The sequence below is a fragment of the Rattus norvegicus genome, chromosome 4, assembly GCF_021556685.1.
Source record: "Rattus norvegicus strain SHRSP/BbbUtx chromosome 4, alternate assembly SHRSP_T2T, whole genome shotgun sequence".
NCBI lineage: Eukaryota > Metazoa > Chordata > Mammalia > Rodentia > Muridae > Rattus > Rattus norvegicus.
The window spans coordinates 100380176-100403386 of NC_141537.1; positions in this window are offsets into that span (position 1 = coordinate 100380176).

Sequence of the window (23211 nt, forward strand, 5' to 3'; positions counted from 1 at the left end):
ATTCAGGTAATAGAAGTATGGATATATAGTATTAAGAAACAGCTGAGCTGACAGTGCTCCCATGAGAGCCAAATATCACTTAACGAAACCCTTAATAACAGACATGAGAAGCCCACTTTTGACTTGCTAGCCAGGACTGTCATAAAAACTCCCAAAAAGTCAAACCTATACTGGTTGCCCTTGATTGCTTCTAAGAGTTGGAACTTCAGAAACAGGACTGAGACACACTTAAGTTGAAGCACTGAAATAAAATGCTTCCTGAAAACCTGCTTTAGTGATATTAGTAGGTTCCATGTAAGCTTCAAAAGGAGGGAGAGAACATTCTTACCTACATATGACACGTACAAGCTACAACAAGCAAAAATGCAATACAGTAACTCTATAGGTGCTGCAGTGCACACTTTCTTTTGCAGTACCCAAAAACTTTCCAAGTGAACATATGTCCTTCTCTGTAAGAAGAATGTCCTACCTAATATTAGAATCCTATCTATCTAATCAGTCCTTATGTAATTATGGTTACTGGAGGAGAATCTACAAGCACAGAATGAGCATAATTATTAACACAAATACAAAAATATTTCTTCTATGACCAAGGATAAATGTAATCTTAAACTTTTCCAGGGAAACTTGTTTTTCTATAGACAGATACTGGAGCACAGTGCCAAGCGATACACCTAGAAAATTTTTCCAACACTGAATTTCACATGGAGAAACAAAAAACCCAGACCAGCAAAAACAATTAACAACAAAAGAATGTCTTGTTAATCAGCATTCCTGACCTCAAGTTGTACTGCAGTGCAATAGTGAAAGAAACTTCATGGAAACAGCATAGAGACACATAGGTCGATCAATGGAATAGAATCAAATACCCAGAATTCAAAACACAAACTTAGAGATTATAGATCTTTGACAAAGAAGCCAAAAATATACAATGGAGACGTCTTTATCAGGCTCCTGTTAGATTGCACTTCTTCACATCAACAATATTGCCTGGGTTTGGTGGATGTATATAGCCTATAAGGGCTGGATCACCAGGTGGGGCTTTTGCAAGGCTTTGCACAAATACAGAACTGGATGTTCACAGGCAACCATTGAACTGAGAACAGGGTCCACAATTGAGGAGGTAGAGGAATGATTGAAGGAGCCTGAAGGGGTGATGTTGAATAGCAATATCAACAAACCAGAGCTCACAGGGAGTATACAACCGTCCAAATAGTACACCTGGACAGACCGAATGCTCCAGCTGCATATGTAGAAGAGGATGGCCTTCTCTGGCATCAATGGGAGAAGAAGTTCTTGGTCCTGCAAAGGATAGAAGCCACGGTGTCGGGGTATATATTAGAGCGGGCAGGAGAGAAGGGTGTGAGGGAGTGTGGGGGAACACCCTCATAGAACAGAGGTAAGGGGAATAGGATAGAATGTTTATGGAAAGGAAACTGGGAAAGGAGATAACATTTGAAATGCAAATTTAAAAAGGCAAAAATATAATCCAATTAAATTTAAAATAAAATAATGTATTTCCAAAAGATATGTACAATGGGAATAGAAAGTATCACCTCACACAAAGCTCATGAGAATGGATCAAAGACCTCAACTTAAAACAAGATACACTGAATCTAATAGAAGCAAAAGTGGGAAAGAGCTTCCAACTCAAAGGCACATGGAGAAATTTTCTAAACAGAACTCCAGTAGGTCAGGCTCTAAGATCAAAATTGATGAATGGGACCTCATGAAACTGAAAAGCTTCTGCAACGCAAAGGAGATAGTAAATAAGATAAATTGACAACCTACAGATTGAGAAAAAAAATTCACTAACCCCACATCTGATATAGGGGTAATATTCAAAATTCAAGAAGCTAATCTCCAGAAAACCAAACAATCCAAACAAAAAGTAGTGTATAGAATTAAACAAAGAATTCACAACAGAAGAATTAAGAATGGCTGAGAAACACTTAAAAAATTTCAAAATCCTTAGTGATCAGAGAATTGCAAATCAAAACAACTTTGAGAAACTACTTACAGCAATTGGAATAGTAAAGATCAAAACAACAGGTTAAAACCACACATTGGCAAGAATGTGGAAAAGGAGGAACACTCTTCCATTGCTGATGGGATAGCAAACTGGTACAACCATTCTGAAAATCAATACTGATATTCCTCAGAAAATTGGAAATAGATCAACCTGAAGACACCGCTATATCATTCATGGGCATATACGCCAAAGATGACCAACCTTGTCACAGGGACATGGGTTCTCATTTGTTCATAACAGCCTGATTGGTGATACCAAGATTCTCGAAACAATCTAGATATTCCACATGAAAGAACAGATACAAAAATGTAGTTCATTTACACAATGGAACAGTATTCAGCTAGTAAGGACAAGGACATCATGAGTTTTGCAAGCAAATAAATGGAACTAGAAAATATCATTCTGAGTGAAGTAATACAGACACAAAATTATATGCACTAATAACTCATTAATGACTGAATATTAGTCAAAAATAGAGAATGCTCAGGATATAATCCATAGAACTCAACAAACCAGAGCTCACAGGGACTATACTACCATTTGTGTTTTCTAGATAAATATCGCAGGATGTAATCCACAGAACTCAAGAAGGTTAACAAGCAGAAGGTTCCAAGTTAGGATGTTTCAATCCCCCTTGGGAGGGAGAAAAGTCAATCACAGGGTATAGAGGGAGTGGGAGATCTGGATGGAAGTATAACAAGGATGGGAAAAGGGGAACCTGATAAGGTACTTGAAGCCGGTGGTAAAGGGGAGTAAAGCCCTGAGGGCCAACAGAAATAATGGAAACAGACAACCATTGGAGGTAGGAGGTGGTAGGACCCTTTAGAATGCATCAGTAACCTAGAAGGTGAGAGACTCTCACAACTTAGAGGGATGGTCTTAGATGAATTGGTCAACATTGAATATAGGAAATTTATAGAGTCCACCCCAAGTAGAAAGTCAGGGCATCAAGTGGAGGTATGGGTTACCATCCCACAGTCAAAAATTCTGAGCCAAGTGTTTCCCTGTTTAAAAGCACTTCAGCAAAAAATGTGGAAAAGAGTCTGGGTGAGGGGAGGTCAGGCCCAAATTGGGATACAGCTCAAGGGGAGGCTCCACAGACTGGAATTATTACTGATGGTATGTTGTTCTTACAGACAGGACCTAAGCGTGGCTGCCCTCTGAGAGGCCCAAGAAGCAACTGAGAGTATCAGAAGCAGTTACTTAAATCCAAGCAAAGAACAGAAGCCAGTTACTCCTGGAGTTGAATTAGGAAAAGACTGGAAGAAAGTTAGGTGAAGGGTGACCCCATAGGATGATGAGCATTTTTAACTAACCTGGACCTCCGAGATCTCTCAGACACTTAGTGACCTACTAGGCAGTATATACAAGTTGATATGACACCCAGGACACATATACAGCAGAGGACCACCTTGCTTGGCCTCACTGAGAACAAAGGCACATAAAGCTAGTGAGACTTGAGGCCCCAGGGAGTGGGGAGGTCTGGTGAGGTGGGGGTCAAGGACCATCCTTTTGGAAATGGGGGAGAAGAAATGGGATTAGGAAGTGTTGAAGGCCACACTGAGAGACGTGATAATGACCGGACTGAAGAAAAACAAACAAACAAACAAAACACTAAATGGAACATTGTGAAAAAGGGCCAGGAAGATTGTTAAGACTCAGAGGATGGGAAACTTTGCTTTGAGATTGTATTTTCTATTGTCTCTGGATTGTATAACCATAAAATCTCAACAACATGACTGTCCAAATGAAACCAGAAGAAAGAGCACATTAATGAACATGTCAAAATGCATGTAGGAATCACAGAGAATCAACCCTACATAAGAAATTGCAGGCAACAGAGTAAGTGAAGTAGCAGGGGGGTGGTCCTCCTAAGGGTAGAACAACGAGTTACTCTTTGTTCACAGACAAAAGGTCATCCATGAAAATATACAAATATGTAATATTATCTGTAATCAACAGGCTGTATTTAGGAATATATGTGCACATACACATATGTTTACACATACATGTATATTCAAATATATAAGTATGCATTTAAAAGCAAAGGGTAGAATAATGCCATAAATCTGAAGGAGAGAGAAGATGATTGTATGTGAGGTTTTGGATTGATAAATGTGAAGGCAGAAAGTTGGCAATTAATTTTTATTCTCAAAGAAAAACAAGCACATAAGAAGCAACCATATAAGGCATTATTCACCTTCAGGGTAACATGAGCGAAGCATTCCTAGAATGTGTATCATATGTACCCACATAGGTAACTAATATGTGAAGTTTTGAGTTCTATTGTCATAGGCAGTACTTTTGTCACAATCAATAATTAAAGCTGCTTTATTTATCAGTTTAAGTCCACAAAGGGCAAGCTACTAAGCTAAGTGATAAGTGCTTGCCTATCATACACATGATATTGGCATTGACACTAGACTCTCTCTCTCTCTCTCTCTCTCTCTCTCTCTCTCTCTCTCTCTCTCTCTCTGTCTCTCTCTCTCATACACATACACACACACACACACAGACACACAAACACACACACACAAACACTCAAACATATACAGTCAAATTGGAGGGTAATCATTTGAGTAAAAGGTAAAAATGCCTCCTTTATTGTTAAATTCTATATGATATACATAATTTTAATTTTTCTTGTACAGTATTATCATTGACAATTTATGTACTAATTTGACAATAAAGAACCCATACATTTTATAAAATGAAATTGCAACTTTTAATAGGAGTAATTTAGTATTCTTTTAAAATCACCTTATTTTTCATAATTATACTATATAAAGAAGCATTCAACATCAAGTTAAGATCAAGGTCATGGACACCATGACTTTATAGTGATTATATCAGGGACATAAGCAGAAAATTCAGGTATGGGGTTTCATATATCCTGTGAATCACTGGTTGTTCTGTGCCTCTGAGAGAAAACACTCTATGCTAACTTTTTAAACAAAATAATTTATTGATTTAAATGAAAAGGTCAATTTTTGTGTATGGAGGTTAGATAGGTGACAGGTCTCTATATTGCCCATATTTTTAAGGTTTGTGTTTCCTATGAGTCATCCAGACTCTACTCTTCACTGCTGTTTTAGGATCAATATACATTTCCCTCTTCCATCTCCTGTGAAGCTTGATGATGCTTACTTGTGTTGTTTGACCAGATCCTGGAGCAAACAGCAATGGCCCCGTGTGCATCCCTACTTAACGACCTATGGAGACAAGTTCTTGAGTACAACACACTGCAGTAAGTGCTGCTTTTGCAGCTTCCATGTCAGTGTTCATTATTCAGTTCTTCCTTAGCCATTCCTACATCATATAATACATTTGAAGCATGGATTTAACAAGTCCAGTTATCTCCCATACTAGTTTTTAACTTCTAGCTGATTTATCTCGTTTAACGCTCATTCTAAGACAGTTTATCCAATCAAGTATACAAGTGTCAATCATAGTCTTTCTCATGTTTATTTCTATCACTACTACCTATTCTTATTCATTGTCTGGGTCTCAATTGTTGCAAATGAGGTCACCCATCAGAAATTAATTTTGTACCTGTTGCTTCATATTACCACTATTTTGTCACAAATAATAGATTATTTATGTGCTTCCTTGTCACACAGAGTCAACCCACCTCCGGAATTTAGCAGCCCAAGTACAGATTATCTCCTCATTATAGCTTTTTGTACCAATTCATTGTAAAGGACACAATTTGCAATAATGAAATCCTTTACCACATACATTTTCCTGGTATCTAGGTGTGGTAGTTTGAATGAGATGGTACCCATAAATTCACATTTGAATATGTGATTCTTTTTGCTGAGTCAAAACACAAAACCCTAAAAAAATTAAGAACATAGGAAGTAAAACACTAAAACCAAGCAGAACATACTATGTTAAATACATTCTTGTCCACTGATAACTGTGTATGTACTTGGAATAAAATCTTGAGTCAAAATATTTAGTAAAGCTCAATGGAAAAAAAAATAAAACCGCTGGCTTATCAGAAAAGAAACATTTCATGAGGCAAGTAATTCTGAAAACTAAGGGGTTAGTGAATAGACTTTATTAAATAGCAAAAATGAGAGTATAATATGAAAAAATTAAATTAATAAAATGGAATTTAGTACAAAATGCATAAAATGTGAAAAAGAAAGTAAGTATATTGTAAAGTAGACAGTTTGACCAAGAGAGACATCTCAGTCTCCTGACAGTTTTACTAGATAACATTAAATGAGAAACCACATAAAAGTGATGGTGGACCAGGATGGTTTCACTCAGCTTTAACTCCTTCATTACTGATTGCTCAGAGGGCAGTTGTTTACCCTTCTTCTGAGGAAGATACAATATCGTTATTGCAGCTGAGGAAGTCAGCAGTGCATAACTCATGAGGTATTATGAAGGCAGTCATGCTCAAGGTCAACAGCTGAAAACAACGATCTGTATTTCCTTTGCATCACTTTGAGATTGTTGAGGAACATATTAGCAGCTGGGCAACTCTAAGCAAGGATATTTTTGTTGGGGTATAAATCACTCTGGGAGAAGAATGTACATACTGTAAGCAGTAATAAACTCCCAAATCCTCAGGCTCTACTCTGCTGATCTTGAGTGTAAAATCTGTCACTGACCCACTGCCACTGAATCTGTCTGGGACCCAAGAAAATCAGTGGATGAGGTTCTGAGGATGCTAGCCTGGCTTCTGCAGGAACCATGCTAAATGGGTGTTTCCATTACTGTGTACAAGGCTCTGACTAGACTTGCAAGAGCTTGATACCCAAGGCTGACAGGCAGGGAGCTTGGAGTTTGTGTCACCACAACATCACCTCTGGAAGCTGAAATAACGAAAGAGAAGTAAAAATGTTACAAACAAACTCCGTTATTTCTTTCTCTTTTTGATATTTAGTTCAACAGACTTTTATTTTTGCATACAAAATTTTATGCACTATAATTTTCTCTTTAAAAAATAAGTTAATTGAAAGCTCTAATAATCTTCTAGACACAATTTATATCATTGCAATCCATCTGTGTCACAATTTATTTTTTATAAAACATGTTCACTCACATCTGGATCCTCCCTCCCACATTTGTCAACCACATAAACCCCATCTTTGAGAATAAGACCTGTCTGTGATCACCAGTGCCACCCAGGGCTCAAACTCCCTACTTATTCTCCTTTCTTAATTCTCTCTGTCCTTACCAGGAATCCACAGCAGCAGCACCAAAAGGTGAACAGAAAACTTCATTTTGAGGATGCAGCCTGAGGAGACTGATCAGTCACAGCATACCTACTGAGATTTATCTAAGAAGTTATGGGTGGGTCCTCCCTAGGGAGGAATATGCAAAGGTGCAAGTAAGTGTTGCAGTATAAATAAAAGGAAGAATTACACAGAATTCTCATTACTACACAAATCAAATAAAATACCATACATACCTGCTGTAATGATAGGAAAAGAATAAACTTCGATGTGTAAGAACACGCTAGAAACTGTCAATATGAACAACATAGATATTTAATAAGTACTATATTACAGACAAAGAAAAGGGGTGGAGGAAAAATGAAGGGATCTCTATTTTACCATTCTGTATGTGTTGAATAACTATACTTTCGTCATCTGTCATGAATGGCATGAAAAAATGTGTTATTTTCAGAATAGTAAATATAAACTTCAGTAACTGCAATTGCTATGTTTTGTTGAACCTAACATTTTGCTTTCCAAAGTGTTTGTACAAATTTATAGTACTACCATAAATAGAGGAGTGTTTCCCTTGTGGCAAAACCTCTTCCCCATAAACTGCTCCTCAGTGTTTAGTCTAAGCTTTTCTCATGGGTATAAGGAGGATTGTTAGGCAGATAAGGTTCATGAGCTTGTGAGATCTTTTCATCTTCTGACATCACCTTCAATTTCTTTCTTCAGAGACTTGAAGCTCTTGTCATACAGGTCTTTCATTTGATTGGTTGGAGTTGCAACAAGATATTTTATGTTTATTTTGGCTTCTTCAAAGGATGTTATTTCCCTGATATTTTGTTCAGCCCATTTACCATATGTTTAGAGATGGCTAGTTAATTTTGTATCTAAAAAGCTAAAGTTGTTTATCTGGGGTGGGAGTTCTCTGATAGAGTATTTGGTGTAACTTCTGTATACTGTCATGTCATCTACAAGTCACAATACTTTGGATCCTTCTTTTCCACATGTTATTCCCTTAATCTTCTATAGTTATTTAATTGTTTTAGCTACAGCTTCAAGTATTATATTGGAGAGATACAGTGAAAGTATTAGCCTTGTCTTGTCCCCTGATTTTAGTTGGATAATTTTAAGCTTTTCTCCACTTAATTGGACATTGACTATCAAGTTGCTATTTACTGCCTTTATTGTGTTTCAGCCTGATCTTTCCAAGATTACAGCATGAAAGGGTTTTTGTTTGTGTCAAAGAATTTTTGAACATTCAATTAGAGGATTATGTATTTTCTCTTTGCGGTTTGTTTATGTGGTGGTTTAAATTGATGTACTTCCATATATTAAATGACCCCTCCTTTCCTCCACTCTAAGGATGAAGGCAATATAACTAGAGTGAATATTTTTAAATATGTTCTTGGATTCCATTTGTAAGTATTTTACTAAGTATGTTTTGACCAATGTACACAACAAACATTGGTTTGAAACTGTCTTTCATTGTTGAGTGTCTGTGCACTTTAGGCATGAGAGTGACTGTAGCCTCACACAATGAGTTTGGCAATGCTTATTCTCTTTCGATTTTGTAGAATAATTTGAGAAGTGTTGGTATTAGCTCTTCTTTGAAAGTCTGACAGAATTCCATGCTATGAGCATTCACCCTTAGGCTCTTTTCTTCCTTCCTTTCTTTCTTTCTTTCTTTCTTTCTTTCTTTCTTTCTTTCTTTCTCTCTCTCTCTCTCTCTCTCTCTCTCTCTCTTTCTTTCTTTCTTTTTCTTTTTTTTTTGGTTTAGAGACTTTACATGACTACTTCTATTACGTTAGTGGCTATAAGACTATTTAGATTGTTTATCTGAACTTGATTTAATTTTGATAATGGGAATCTATTAAAAAATACAGTTTCATTTAGATTTTCCAATTTTGTGGAGTACATGCTTTTGAAGTAAGACTTAATGACTCTTTGGATTTCCTAGGTGTCTATTGTTATGTTCCCCTTTGTATTTCCTAGTTTGTTAATTTGGATATTGTCTCTTTACCTTTTAGCTCTTTTGGCTATGACTTTTTACCTCACATTAATTTTGTTAAAGAACCAAATCTTGTTTGTTTTCATTGGGTTTTTGTATTATTCTCGTTGTTTCTAATCTATCAATGCTGCCCTTGAGTTTGATATGTCACTCATAATTCCAGTCATTTGAAATTAATTTTTTATAACCAGAGACTTAATTTGCTATATATTCTCCAGGTTGATAACACCTACATTTAGATATATTTAAGACTTGTGATAAAATTTCCCATAATATAGGAGCATGAATGCTCATCGAGTCCCACCAGACTAAATTACTTTAACCAAAATGACTATTTCTCATTATGTGACCATATTCTGTGCTAAGAATGTAATATTGTTTTTTTTTTATTTACAAAATGGGTAAATCATGAACATGGCAACATCTTTAAGGTACATCCAGACAAAAAGCCTCTGTCTCATAGTGAGGACAAATATCTCTGAAGAAATTTGGTAGCCCATATCATTTGAATATATATTTGATTTGGAAATATTTAGCACACACACACACACACACACACACACACACACACACAAACACACAAACACACACATATCTTTTTCTTTTCTTTTCCTTTTTCATCATCAAATAAATTTAATCAGGCAGGTCTTTCAAATTATTAGATCTTTGAGCTTCGGGGGGGGGGGGGGCTTCCATCTTTTACCAATTGCAGGGTGGCTAAATGTGACTAAAGCCTAGACATGATGAGACTGGTTTTCCAGGATCCATTCATTCAATCTTATTTGCTAATGAATACCCCACTCACTTCTATGAATATATTGGGAATAGTACACACTCTAACACTGGGTTAGGAGTGCATTGTGCTTTCTCAGCCTCTCCTTTCCCTGTACTGCATCTGACACATTTCTGTCATAGCTATGCTCCTCTGAGATATATGTAGCTTAGAGCATAGCTCTGCCTTTCACATGAAAGCCCACAGAAGCTGGAATTATCATTATTCAAGAGACTCTTCTCAGAAGAGGAGTGCTTCCATAAATCTGCTTGAAATTCCAGAGATATTTTGCTAGTGGATATTTTGCTACTGTCTGTTTTACTGTTTGCAGGATTTTATGTGTCTACTCTAGGCACATACTGAATTGATTCATGAAGTATCAGGGAGACTTGAAATAAGGCAAAGTGATATTATAAATAAGAAAGAAGTAATGTAAAGAGTGTCAGACAGCAATGCTTAAGGCAGGGAACACAAGGGCCTATTTATTATCTAAAGTTTTCTTTTATGAAAGGAAAGAACAGAAGGAGTTGAGTTGTTACAGTGTTGTTTGTGTGGTTCCCTGTTTTAGTTAACAGACTAATTTATAAACTCAATTTTTCTGTGTGTGATTCTTACCACAGTGCATCTGATTTTAAGTAAATGTGTACCCATTGTGCATAAATTGAATTCTCTTTCTAAAAGTAAACATTTAAGAGAGTTAACCTTTTTGTACACACACACACACACACACACACACACACACACACACACACACACAAGTGATGGGCCAGCCCATCTCCCATGGCTTCTAGATGTGTTCCTAGGTTTGTCTGAATAAAGCTACAGTATAACCAAGGGTTTTATAAGGGTGATAAGTTCTTTCAGTTGTTTATGCACCTGATTTAACTGGAGTGTTTTAGGATAGAGGAAAAAATAGAGAAAACATGGACCTAAGCCTTGTAGAAGATCAAGCATGGGAAGAAGCTTTGTCTGCAGCTTCAATACCATTTTCAGCTTTTCTAACTCCTCAGTAATTATCAGTTCCCTGAACTGTCCACAGAGGAGGCGCACAGGAATCTTTTTCATGAGGAATAGTTTCAGTGGGAGGAAAATACAGTGATATCACTATGGTAGGTGAATAATTGTCATGCTCATCTTGTCAGATTTAGTAATAATGTTACACAACAATAAATAATTATTTGATGTAATAATTTAATAATTACCTATACAATAGGAATGATTTCCATTTCTGTTGCTTACTTAACTGCCATGCTGCCAATTTTTCTGGCATAATACCATTTGCTCACCTTCTTTTGCTTTAGACCATGAGTATCACTAAGAACAAAGGTCTTAAGTACAAGAGGCCAGCACCATTCACAATGTTGACGTACACATCTCTCAGTTTCTGATAATAGCTGTAGGATCTGACCAGTTCAATACCCCTTAGTATTGAGGACATAAATTCCTGAGTCTTCTGATGAGAAGTAACTTATTGCATTTTCACACATGTTAACAGCTTGGCACAGTACAGTATGTCCTCTCTGTATATCTCAGTGGTAATCTAGCATTACTGGCTAACCTTAGGCTTTTTAACCTTTTGTCCTAAATTCTATATCCATGTACTCCTGTGCCTGAAAACTGTGCTGGATTTAAACACACTTATTATTCATGATTCCACTATTGCTGTAGGCCGGCTGGCCCCTTAAATAAGGAGAATTTGAATTAACAGCTTATCCTTAGATGTTTAAGTGTTTTTATTTTTCAAATGTCAAAATCCTAACATTCCCTTGGCAAGCAGCATCCACATGATACCCTTAATTACCATAAAATTTAAAGTTTTCTAGATGTCAATTATCACAATTATCAGTTTGCTCTTTGTGCTAACTAAAAATCAATACTGTTTCGCTGTTATCATGTACTTTTTTGTGTAGAGTTTTTAAATATGTTTGCTTGACACATTGAGCATTTGAAAAGATAGCTTGTTGATTTTATTAATTCATAAAATTAGATATTATGTTGAATTTTTATTATATGAAGCAACTAACAATGTGTTTAACTTAAAATCTAAACAGTTTAAAGCTTCTCATCTGTGGTAAAATGAATACTGTTTCCAAACACAATCATCTGAATGTAATTAAAATCCAAAGTCAACTCCCTAGCAGATTAATCTTTTTCACAGGGATATTAATATATATGAACCAACAAAACAATGATGTGTCCCATATACTATGTATGAAAACATTCTGAAAATTATTTTCTTTAATATAATGAATTGCAGGTAGAAACATGCTGGAGGCAGCAATATTTGTGTTGCCATCTTGGGACATGTAAGACCTGAGGATAGCAAGCCTATCGGTTAATATGACGTCGGCCTTACTTGAAAAACAGATGTGTTGTATATGTGCTTTCTCAAATTTGTGAGGGTGTCTGTGTTCATCTCAAGATTTTATGGGCTGGAGAAATGGCTCAGCGGTTAAGAGCACTGACTGCTCTTCCAGAGGTCCTGAGTTCAATTCCCAGCAACCACATGGTGGCTCCCATCCATCTCTAATGGGACCCTATGCACTCTTCTGGTGTGTGTCCAAAGACACCTGCAGTGTACTCATGTAAATAAAGTTAAATAAATCTTTAAAAAAAAAGATTTTAGATACAGTGCCTACAGTTGTCCGAATTCTTCCTTTAATTATTATTATACTTGCCTTTCACAGATATTAGTATTTAATAATAAGCATGCAACCAAGTGATTTGGAGCAGTGTAATGGCAGGTTCTGTGATCTGTATGATTTATTTACAAGAACATGATGACAGGAAATAGAAACAGTAAAGAAGTCAAAATGGAGGCAACCATGGAGAAGGCAAACATTGGACAGAGTACAGGGTCTACAGATGCAATCATCACAAAGAGAATATAAGCAACAGAAGAGAGAATCTCTGGCATAGAAAATATCATAGAATATTGATATTTCAGTCAAAGAAATACCAGGGATACAAATTTCTAATCCAAAATATCCAGAAAATTTGGGACACAATGAAAAGAACAAATCTGAGAATAATAGGAATAGAAGAAGGAAAATATTCCTACTTAAGGGTCAAAAACATCTTCAACAAATTCATACAGGAAAACTTCCCAAAGCAAAAGAAAAGATGTCCATAAACATGCAAGATGTCTACAGAACACCAACTGTATTGGATCAGAAAAGAAAATTCTCTGGCCACATAATAATGAAAATGGTAAATTTATATATCCAAGAAAAATGTAGGAGCTCGTAGGCAGCACCCCGCGAGCAAACTTGAGCCTCGGGACCACAGGTAAGACCAACTTTTCTGCTGCAAGAGACCTGCCTGGTGAACTCGGGACACACAGAGGGAGAATTCCTCTAGGACCGGGCACTTACTGTGTTTACCAGGAGTCCCACACCCACGGTTCCTGGCCCGCAGCAGCTCTCTGCTCCCAGACCCCATGGGAGAGAGACCTCACTGCCTGGTCAGGTGGGCACTCCAGAGGCTGCAGAACAGAAGAGACCACCAACACTGCCCACCCCTGCCCCCATCCCTGGCCCAAGAGGAAACTGTATAAGGCCTCTGGGCTCCCGTGGGGGAGGGCCCAGGAGCGGCAGGACCCCTGCGCCTGAGACACCGCCGCCGGAACCTGAAGGAACAGACGGGATAAACAGTTCTCTGCACCCAAATCCCATGGGAGGGAGAGGTAAAACTTCAGAGAGGTAGACACACCTGGGAAACCAGAAGAGACTGCACTCTGCACACATTACTGATTACAGAGGAAAACAGCAAACACTATCTGGAACCCTGGTGCACTGAAGCTCCCGGAAACGGCAGCACAGATCTTCCTGGTTGCTGCCACCGCAGAGAGCTCGTGGGCAGCACCCCGTGAGCAAACTTGAGCCTCAGGACCACAGGTAAGAAAACTTTTCTGCTGCAAGTGACCTGCCTGGTGAACTCAAGACACAGGCCCACAGGAACAGCTGAAGACCTGTAGAGAGGAAAAAGTACACGCCCGAAAACAGAACACTCTGTCCCCATAACTGGCTAAAAGAAAAGAGGAAAACAGGTCTACAGCACTCATGACACACAGGCTTATAGGACAGTCTAGCCACTGTCAGAAATAGCAGAACAAAGTATCACTAGAGATAATCTGATGGCGAGAGACAAGCGCAGGACCCAAGCAACAGAAACCAGGACTACATGGCACCATCGGAGCCCAATTCTCCAATCAAAACAAACATGGAATATCCAAACACACCAGAAAAGCAAGATCTAGATTCAAAATCATATTTGATCATGATGCTGGAGGACTTCAGGAAAGACGTGAAGAACTCCCTTAGAGAAACACAGGAAAACATTAATAAACAAGTAGAAGCCTACAGAGAGGAATCACAAAAATGCCTGAAAGAATTCCAGGAAAACATAAATAAACAAGTAGAAGCCCATAGAGAGGAGACACAAAAATCCCTGAAAGAATTCCAGGAAAACACAATCAAACAGTTGTAGGAATTAAAAATGGAAATAGAAGCAATCAAGAAAGAACATATGGAAACAACCATGGATATAGAAAACCAAAAGAAGAGACAAGGAGCTGTAGATACAAACTTCACCAACAGAATACAAGAGATGGAAGAGAGAATCTCAGGAGCAGAAGATTCCATAGAAATCATTGACTCAACTGTCAAAGATAATGTAAAGCGGAAAAAGCTACTGGTCCAAAACATACAGGAAATCCAGGACTCAATGAGACGATCAAACCTAAGGATAATAGGTATAGAAGAGAGTGAATACTCCCAGCTCAAAGGACCAGTAAATATCTTCAAAAAAATCATAGAAGAAAACTTCCCTAACCTAAAAAAAGAGATACCCATAGGAATACAAGACGCCTACAGAACTCCAAATCGATTGGACCAGAAAAGAAACACCTCCCGTCACATAATAGTCAAAACACCAAACGCACAAAATAAAGAAAGAATATTAAAAGCAGTAAAGGAAAAAGGTCAAGTAACATATAAAGGCAGACCTATCAGAATCACACCAGACTTTTCGCCAGAAACTATGAAGGCCAGAAGATCCTGGACTGATGTCATACAGACCCTATGAGAACACAAATGCCAGCCCAGGTTACTGTATCCTGCAAAACTCTCAATTAACATAGATGGAGAAACCAAGATATTCCATGAAAAAACCAAATTTACACAATATCTTTCTACAAATCCAGCACTACAAAGGATAATAAATGGTAAAGCCAAACATAAGGAGGCAAGCTATACCCTAGAAGAAGCAAGAAACTAATCGTCTTGGCAACAAAACAAAGAGAAGAAAAGCACACAAACATAACCTCACATCCAAATATGAATATAACAGGAAGCAATAATCACTATTCCTTAATATCTCTCAACATCAATGGCCTCAACTCCCCAATAAAAAGACATAGATTAACAAACTGGATAAGCAACGAGGACCCTGCATTCTGCTGCCTACAGGAAACACACCTCAGAGACAAAGACAGACACTACCTCAGACTGAAAGGCTGGAAAACAACTTTCCAAGCAAATGGTCAGAAGAAGCAAGCTGGAGTAGCCATTCTAATATCAAATAAAATCAATTTTCAACTAAAAGTCATCAAAAAAGATAAGGAAGGACACTTCATATTCATCAAAGGAAAAATCCACCAAGATGAACTCTCAATCCTAAATATCTATGCCCCAAATACAAGGGCACCTAAATACGTAAAAGAAACCTTACTAAAGCTCAAAACACACATTGCACCTCACACAATAATAGTAGGAGATTTCAACACCCCACTCTCATCAATGGACAGATCATGGAAACAGAAATTAAACAGAGATGTAGACAGACTAAGAGAAGTTATGAGCCAAATGGACTTAACGGATATTTATAGAACATTCTATCCTAAAGCAAAAGGATATACCTTCTTCTCAGCTCCTCATGGTACTTTCTCCAAAATTGACCATATAATTGGTCAAAAAACGGGCCTCAACATGTTCAGAAAGATTGAAATAATCCCATGCGTGCTATCAGACGACCATGGCCTAAAACTAGTCTTCAATAACAATAAGGAAAGAATGCCCACATATACGTGGAAATTGAACAATGCTCTACTCAATGATAACCTGGTTAAGGAAGAAATAAAGAAAGAAATTAAAAACTTTTTAGAATTTAATGAAAATGAAGGTACAACATACCCAAACTTATGGGACACAATGAAAGCTGTGCTAAAAGGAAAACTCATAGCCCTGAGTGCCTGCAGAAAAAGCAGGAAAGAGCATATGTCAGCAGCTTGACAGCACACCTAAATGCTCTAGAACAAAAAGAAGCAAATACACCCAGGAGGAGTAGAAGGCAGGAAATAATCAAACTCAGAGCTGAAATCAACCAAGTAGAAACAAAAAGGACCATAGAAAGAATCAACAGAACCAAAAGTTGGTTCTTTGAGAAACTCAACAAGATAGATAAACCCTTAGCCAGACTAACGAGAGGACACAAAGAGTGTGTCCAAATTACAAAATCAGAAATGATAAGGGAGACATAACTACAGATTCAAAAGAAATTCAAAAAATCATCAGATCTTACTATAAAAGCCTATATTCAACAAAACTTGAAAATCTGCAGGAAATGGACAATTTCCTAGACAGATAACCGGTACCAAATTTAAATCAGGAACAGATAAACCAGTTAAACAACCCCATAACTCCTAAGGAAATAGAAGCAGTCATTAAAGGTCTCCCAACCAAAAAGAGCTCAGGTCCAGACGGGTTTAGTGCAGAATTCTATCAAACCTTCATAGAAGACCTCATACCAATATTATCCAAACTATTCCACAAAATTGAAACAGATGGATCACTACCGAATTCCTTCTATGAAGCCACAATTACTCTTATACTTAAAGCACACAAAGACCCAACAAAGAAAGAGAACTTCAGACCAATTTCCCTTATGAATATCGACGCAAAAATACTCAATAAAATTCTGGCAAACAGAATCCAAGAGCACATCAAAACAATCATCCACCATGATCAAGTAGGCTTCATCCCAGGCATGCAGGGAAGGTTTAATATATGGAAAACCATCAACGTCGTCCATTGTATAAACAAACTGAAAGAACAAAACCACATGATCATTTCATTAGATGCTGAGAAAGCATTTGACAATATTCAACACCCCTTTATGATAAAAGTCCTGGAAAGAATAGGAATTCAAGGCCCATACCTAAACAGAGTAAAAGCCATATACAGCAAACCAGTTGCTAACATTAAACTAAATGGAGAGAAACTTGAAGCAATCCCACTAAAATCAGGGACTAGACAAGGCTGCCCCCTCTCTCCCTACTTATTCAATATAGTTCTTAAAGTTCTAGCCAGAGCAATCAGACAACAAAAGGAGGTCAAGGGGATTCAGATCGGAAAAGAAGAAGTCAAAATATCACTATTTGCAGATGATTTGATAGTATATTTAAGTGATTCCAAAAGTTCCGCCAGAGAACTACTAAAGCTGATAAACAACTTCAGCAAAGTGGCTGGGTATAAAATTAACTCAAATAAATCAGTAGCCTTCCTCGACACAAAAGAGAAACAAGCCGAGAAAGAAATTAGGGAAACGACACCCTGCATAAGAGACCCAAATAATATAAAGTACCTCGGTGTGACTTTAACCAAGCAAGTAAAAGATTTGTACAATAAGAACTTCAAGACACTGAAGAAAGAAATTGAAGAAGACCTCAGAAGATGGAAAGATCTCCCATGGTCATGGATTGGCAGGACTAATATAGTAAAAATGGCCATTTTACCAAAAGCAATCTACAGATTCAATGCAATTCCCATCAAAATACCAATCCAATTCTTCAAAGAGTTAGACAGAACAATTTGTAAATTCATCTGGAATAACAAAAAACCCAGGATAGCTAAAACTATCCTCAACAATAAAAGGACTTCAGGGGGAATCACTATCCCTGAACTCAAGCAGTATTACAGAGCAATAGTGATAAAAACTGCATGGTATTGGTACAGAGACAGACAGATAGACGAATGGAATAGAATTGAAGACCCAGAAATGAACCCACACACCTATGGTCACTTGATTTTTGACAAAGGAGCCAAAACCATCCAATGGAAAAAAGATAGCATTTTCAGCAAATGGTGCTGGTTCAACTGGAGGGCAACATGTAGAAGAATTCAGATCGATCCACGCTTATCAGCCTGTACAAAGCTTAAGTCCAAGTGGATCAAGGACCTCCACATCAAACCGGACACACTCAAACTAATAGAAAAAAACTAGGGAAGCATCTGGAACACATGGGCACTGGAAAAAATTTCCTGAACAAAACCCCAATGGCTTATGCTCTAAGATCAAGAATCGACAAATGGGATCTCATAAAACTGCAAAGCTTCTGTAAGGCAAAGGACACTGTGGTTAGGACAAAACGGCAACCAACAGATTGGGAAAAGATCTTTACCAATCCTACAACAGATAGAGACCTTATATCCAAAATATACAAAGAACTCAAGAAGTTAGACTGCAGGGAGACAAATAACCCTATTAAAAATGGGGTTCAGAGCTAAACAAAGAATTCACAGCTGAGGAATGCCGAATGGCTGAGAAACACCTAAAGAAATGTTCAACATCTTTAGTCATAAGGGAAATGCAAATCAAAACAACCCTGAGATTTCACCTCACACCAGTGAGAATGGCTAAGATCAAAAACTCAGGTGACAGCAGATGCTGGCGAGGATGAGGAGAAAGAGGAACACTCCTCCATTGTTGGTGGGATTGCAGACTGGTACAACCATTCTGGAAATCAGTCTGGAGGTTCCTGAGAAAATTGGACATTGAACTGCCTGAGGATCCAGCTATACCTCTCTTGGGCATATACCCAAAATATGCCCCAACATATAAAAAAGACACATGCTCCACTATGTTCATTGCAGCCTTATTTATAAAGCCAGAAGCTGGAAAGAACCCAGATGCCCTTCAACAGAGGAATGGATACAGAAAATGTGGTACATCTACACAATGGAATATTACTCAGCTATCAAAAACAATGACTTTATGAAATTTGTAGGCAAATGTTTGGAACTGGAAAATATCATCCTGCGTGAGCTAACCCAATCACAGAAAGACATACATGGTATGCACTCATTGATAAGTGGCTATTAGCCCAAATGCTTGAATTACCCTAGATGCCTAGAACAAATAAAACTCAAGACGGATGATCAAAATGTGAATGCTTCACTCCTTCTTTAAAAGGGGAACAAGAATACCCTTGGCCGGGAAGAGAGTGGCAAAGATTAAAACAGAGACTGAAGGAACACCCATTTAGAGTCTGCCCCACATGTGGCCCATACATATACAGCCACCCAATTAGACAAGATGGATGAAGCAACGAAGTGCAGACCGACAGCAGCCGGATGTAGATCGCTCCTGAGAGACACAGCCAGAATACAGCAAATACAGAGGCGAATGCCAGCAGCAAACCACTGAACTGAGAATAGGGCCCCCGTTGAAGGAATCAGAGAAAGAACTGGAAGAGCTTGAAGGGGCTCGAGACCCCATATGTACAACAATGCCAAGCAACCGGAGCTTCCAGGGACTAAGACACTACCTAAAGACTATACATGGACTGACCCTGGACTCGGACCTCATAGGTAGCAATGAATATCCTAGTAAGAGCACCAGTGGAAGGGGAAGCCCTGGGTCCTGCTAAGACTGAACCTCCAGTGAACTAGACTGTTGGGGGAACGGCAGCAATGGGGGGAGGGTTGGGAGGGTCACACCCATAAGTTAGGGGGGAGGGGGATGTTTGCCCAGAAACTGGGAAAGGGAATAACACTCGAAATGTATATAAGAAATACTCAAGTTAATAAAAAAAAGGAAAAAAAAGAGAAAAAAAAGAAAAATGTCTAAAGTTGTAAGGAAAAAAAGGCAACATAACACATGGGGACATAACTATCAGAATTACATGAATGCAAGACTCTAAAGTCCAGAAGATCCTGGATAGATGTAGTGTACACTCTAAGAAAAGACAGATGCCAGCCCAGACTACTATACCCAGCAATACTCACAATCATTGTAGATGGAATAGCCAAACAAAATTTGGGTCAATGATAAAACAAAATTTAAACAATGTTTACTAACCCAACTCTAGAGAGGATCTAGAGGGAAAATTTCAATTTAAGGAGAGTAATTATACCCCACTCCCCCCCAAAAAACCAAGAAATTAATCATCTCACAATTCCTAAAGGAGAGAATAACACCACCATAGTATCACCTCTGATTTCCAAATAGCAGGAACTAACCATCATTTGTCATTAATATCTCTCAACATCAATGTAGACAACTCTCCTGTAAAAAGAACAGTAACAGTCTTGATATATTAACAGGATCAATCATTCTGTTACATGCACAAAGCACATCTTAAAAACAAATATGGACACTACCTCAGAATAATGGGCTAGAGAAAGAATATTCAAGCAATGGACTCAAGAAACAAGCAGGAAAAGCCATTCCCATATCTAATAAAGTAGAAAATCCGTGACAGTTATCAAAAGAAATGAGGAAGGATGCTTCATACTCCTCAAAAGAAAAGTCCACCAAGATACTGTATCAATTCTGAAAAACTATGCTCCAAATGCAAGGGCACTCACATTCATCAAAGAAACTATGCTAAAGTTCACATCACACATTGAACCCCACAACACTCCACTCTCTCAATGGGCAGATCCTTGAAACAGAAAGTAAACAGACACACAAAGGGCAATGTTTTAAAAAAATGTATTTTACAGATATCTACAGATTATTTCATGCCAAAACAAAAAGAAATTACATGTTTCTTTGCACCTCACAGAACAAAACTGACCGTATAGTCAAACAGAAAATAAGCCTGATCAGATACAAGAAGGTCAAATAACCCCTTGCATTTTATCACATAACTAGAGACTGAAGATGCATGCCAAATACTACAGAAATTAAAGAAAGCCAACATACTTGTGGAAACTAAAGAACTCTTTATTCAGTGATAACTTGGTGAAGGAAGGAATAAATAAATAAAGACTTTCTGGAATTCAATGAAAATGAAAGCAAAACATACCCAAACTGGTGGGAGCACAATGAAATGAGTTTCATAGTAACAAGTGCCTTCATAAACAGAAAGAAGAGCGCCTAACCTAGCAACTTAATGGCAAATGGAAACCTCTAGAACAAAAGGAATTAAACACAGAAAAGAGGATTAGATGGCAGGAAATATTCAAACTCAATGCTCAAACCACCCAGGCAGAAACAAAAGGAACAATACAAAGAATCAAAAACCATGATGTATGATTTGACAAATTCAACAAGACAGACAAATATTTACATAAACTAACTAAAAGGGTCAGAGGGAGTACACAAATTAACAAAGTCAAAAATTAAAAGGGAGACCTAACATCAGAAACTGAGGAAATTAAAATAAAAATTACCAAGTCTTACTACACAAGTCATAACATGACAAAATGGTAAGATTTAACCAGTTCTATTTCATGTTTGAGTGCTTTATCTGAATGTATATGTGTATAAAAACTATGTGATTGGTGTTATAAAGGTCAGAGTCAGTCATCAGAACTACCAAATCCATGCATCTTAAGGGTAATGGGAATCGTACAATTGACCTCTGCAAAAGGAACAAATGTTCCTAATCATGAAGGCATCTTTCCAGGCTCTGTCCATATCATTTATGATTTTAGTACATATTCCCCACATAATCAAGAAATACACATTAGTTTAATCTCACCCATGAACATTTCTTGCTTCATAATTATTCCCACATTTTTGTTTGCAATAGCATGATCTTGATGTACAGGCTGTTGTATCTTTAATTTCCATTCTGGAGCAGATCTAAAGCCTTTTGTAGACTTCCACCTTCTGTACAGTTTTATGCAATGAATAGCAGTTACTTTATAAAATGACATTGATTTGTAACCCTTTTATTCACAGTTAAATTCAGAAAACTGTCATTGAGATTGTATTAGTTTTTCAAGGACTTCATAATGAAGTACTACTGAATCAGTCAGTACCTTAAGTATCAGAAGTTTTTTTTGTCATTTTGAGAAGAATATAAGCTTGGTACTTGATATCAGGAGGATTATACTCTAACCGAGGTCTCTTATTGACAGAGATGACTTTTTTGTAGCTTTAATATTCTCTTTAATGATATTTCAGAATCTTTATTTCCTCTCCTTATTTTTACACAAATTTAAAATAACATAATACTTTTGTCAAATCATATAAAATCTCATACAAGATATGAGTATTAAATTTACACTCAGAGTTTGGTTGCAACATCCCCTATGTTCTTCCCCATTTCATGTATTTTGGGTTTTTCAAATCATCTTTTTATGTGAAGCCTTCTTTGAGAATAATCCCAATCATCCATCTACTATAATGTCATATTGTTAAAGTGACATAAGCAAAAGCTGAACCCATTGATGTTTACTAGAAATAGAACAGGGTTTTAATACACAGTAGAAAGGGAAATTTATGTCTTTGACTACATGGCTTTAGCAGAAGAGAAAGCTCTGAATACAAGATTCAACAGTCTCAAACAACTAAATCATTAGAAGATACTTGGTAACATGGGAAGCACTCCAGAATTTGAAGCTCAGAACTTACCAAATGTTTAACATAAAGAACTGATCATGTGCATCCAGGAAATTTAGATTAATGTTTCTTTGTTTGTTTTCTTATTCTACTTTGTTTTTGATAATTGCAATCAGAAATGATATTAAAATGGTTTATTATTTTTGCGTTGTGTTTTATTTATAAAGCAGAATTTCTGTTTTCCAGGGGGTGATATTAAACTCTACTTAAAAGAGTTCTGCCTGGCTCAACTTATCAATCACCTGGGAATATAAACACATTCCTTAGATTATGAGAGAATGGAAGGAATTCAATTCCATGAAGCAGGCAGAGAATGCTATGTATGGATATAGGTAATGAAAATCAGAGCTAGGAGGTTATCTCATGTCACACCTGCTTACTGTGCTAGAACATTTGTCTCTCTGTAGATCTTGAAATATTCTCTTTACTATCTATTCTGTTGTTGATAAAAGAGGAGATAAAGATCAGGCAGAATTAATCCGACTTTAGGTCTCAACAGTAGAAGGGAATGTGACTAAATAATCCTGAACAGAAGAAGTGATGTTTAGAGATGACTGCTTAGGAGTCATCGGTTCTGTTCATT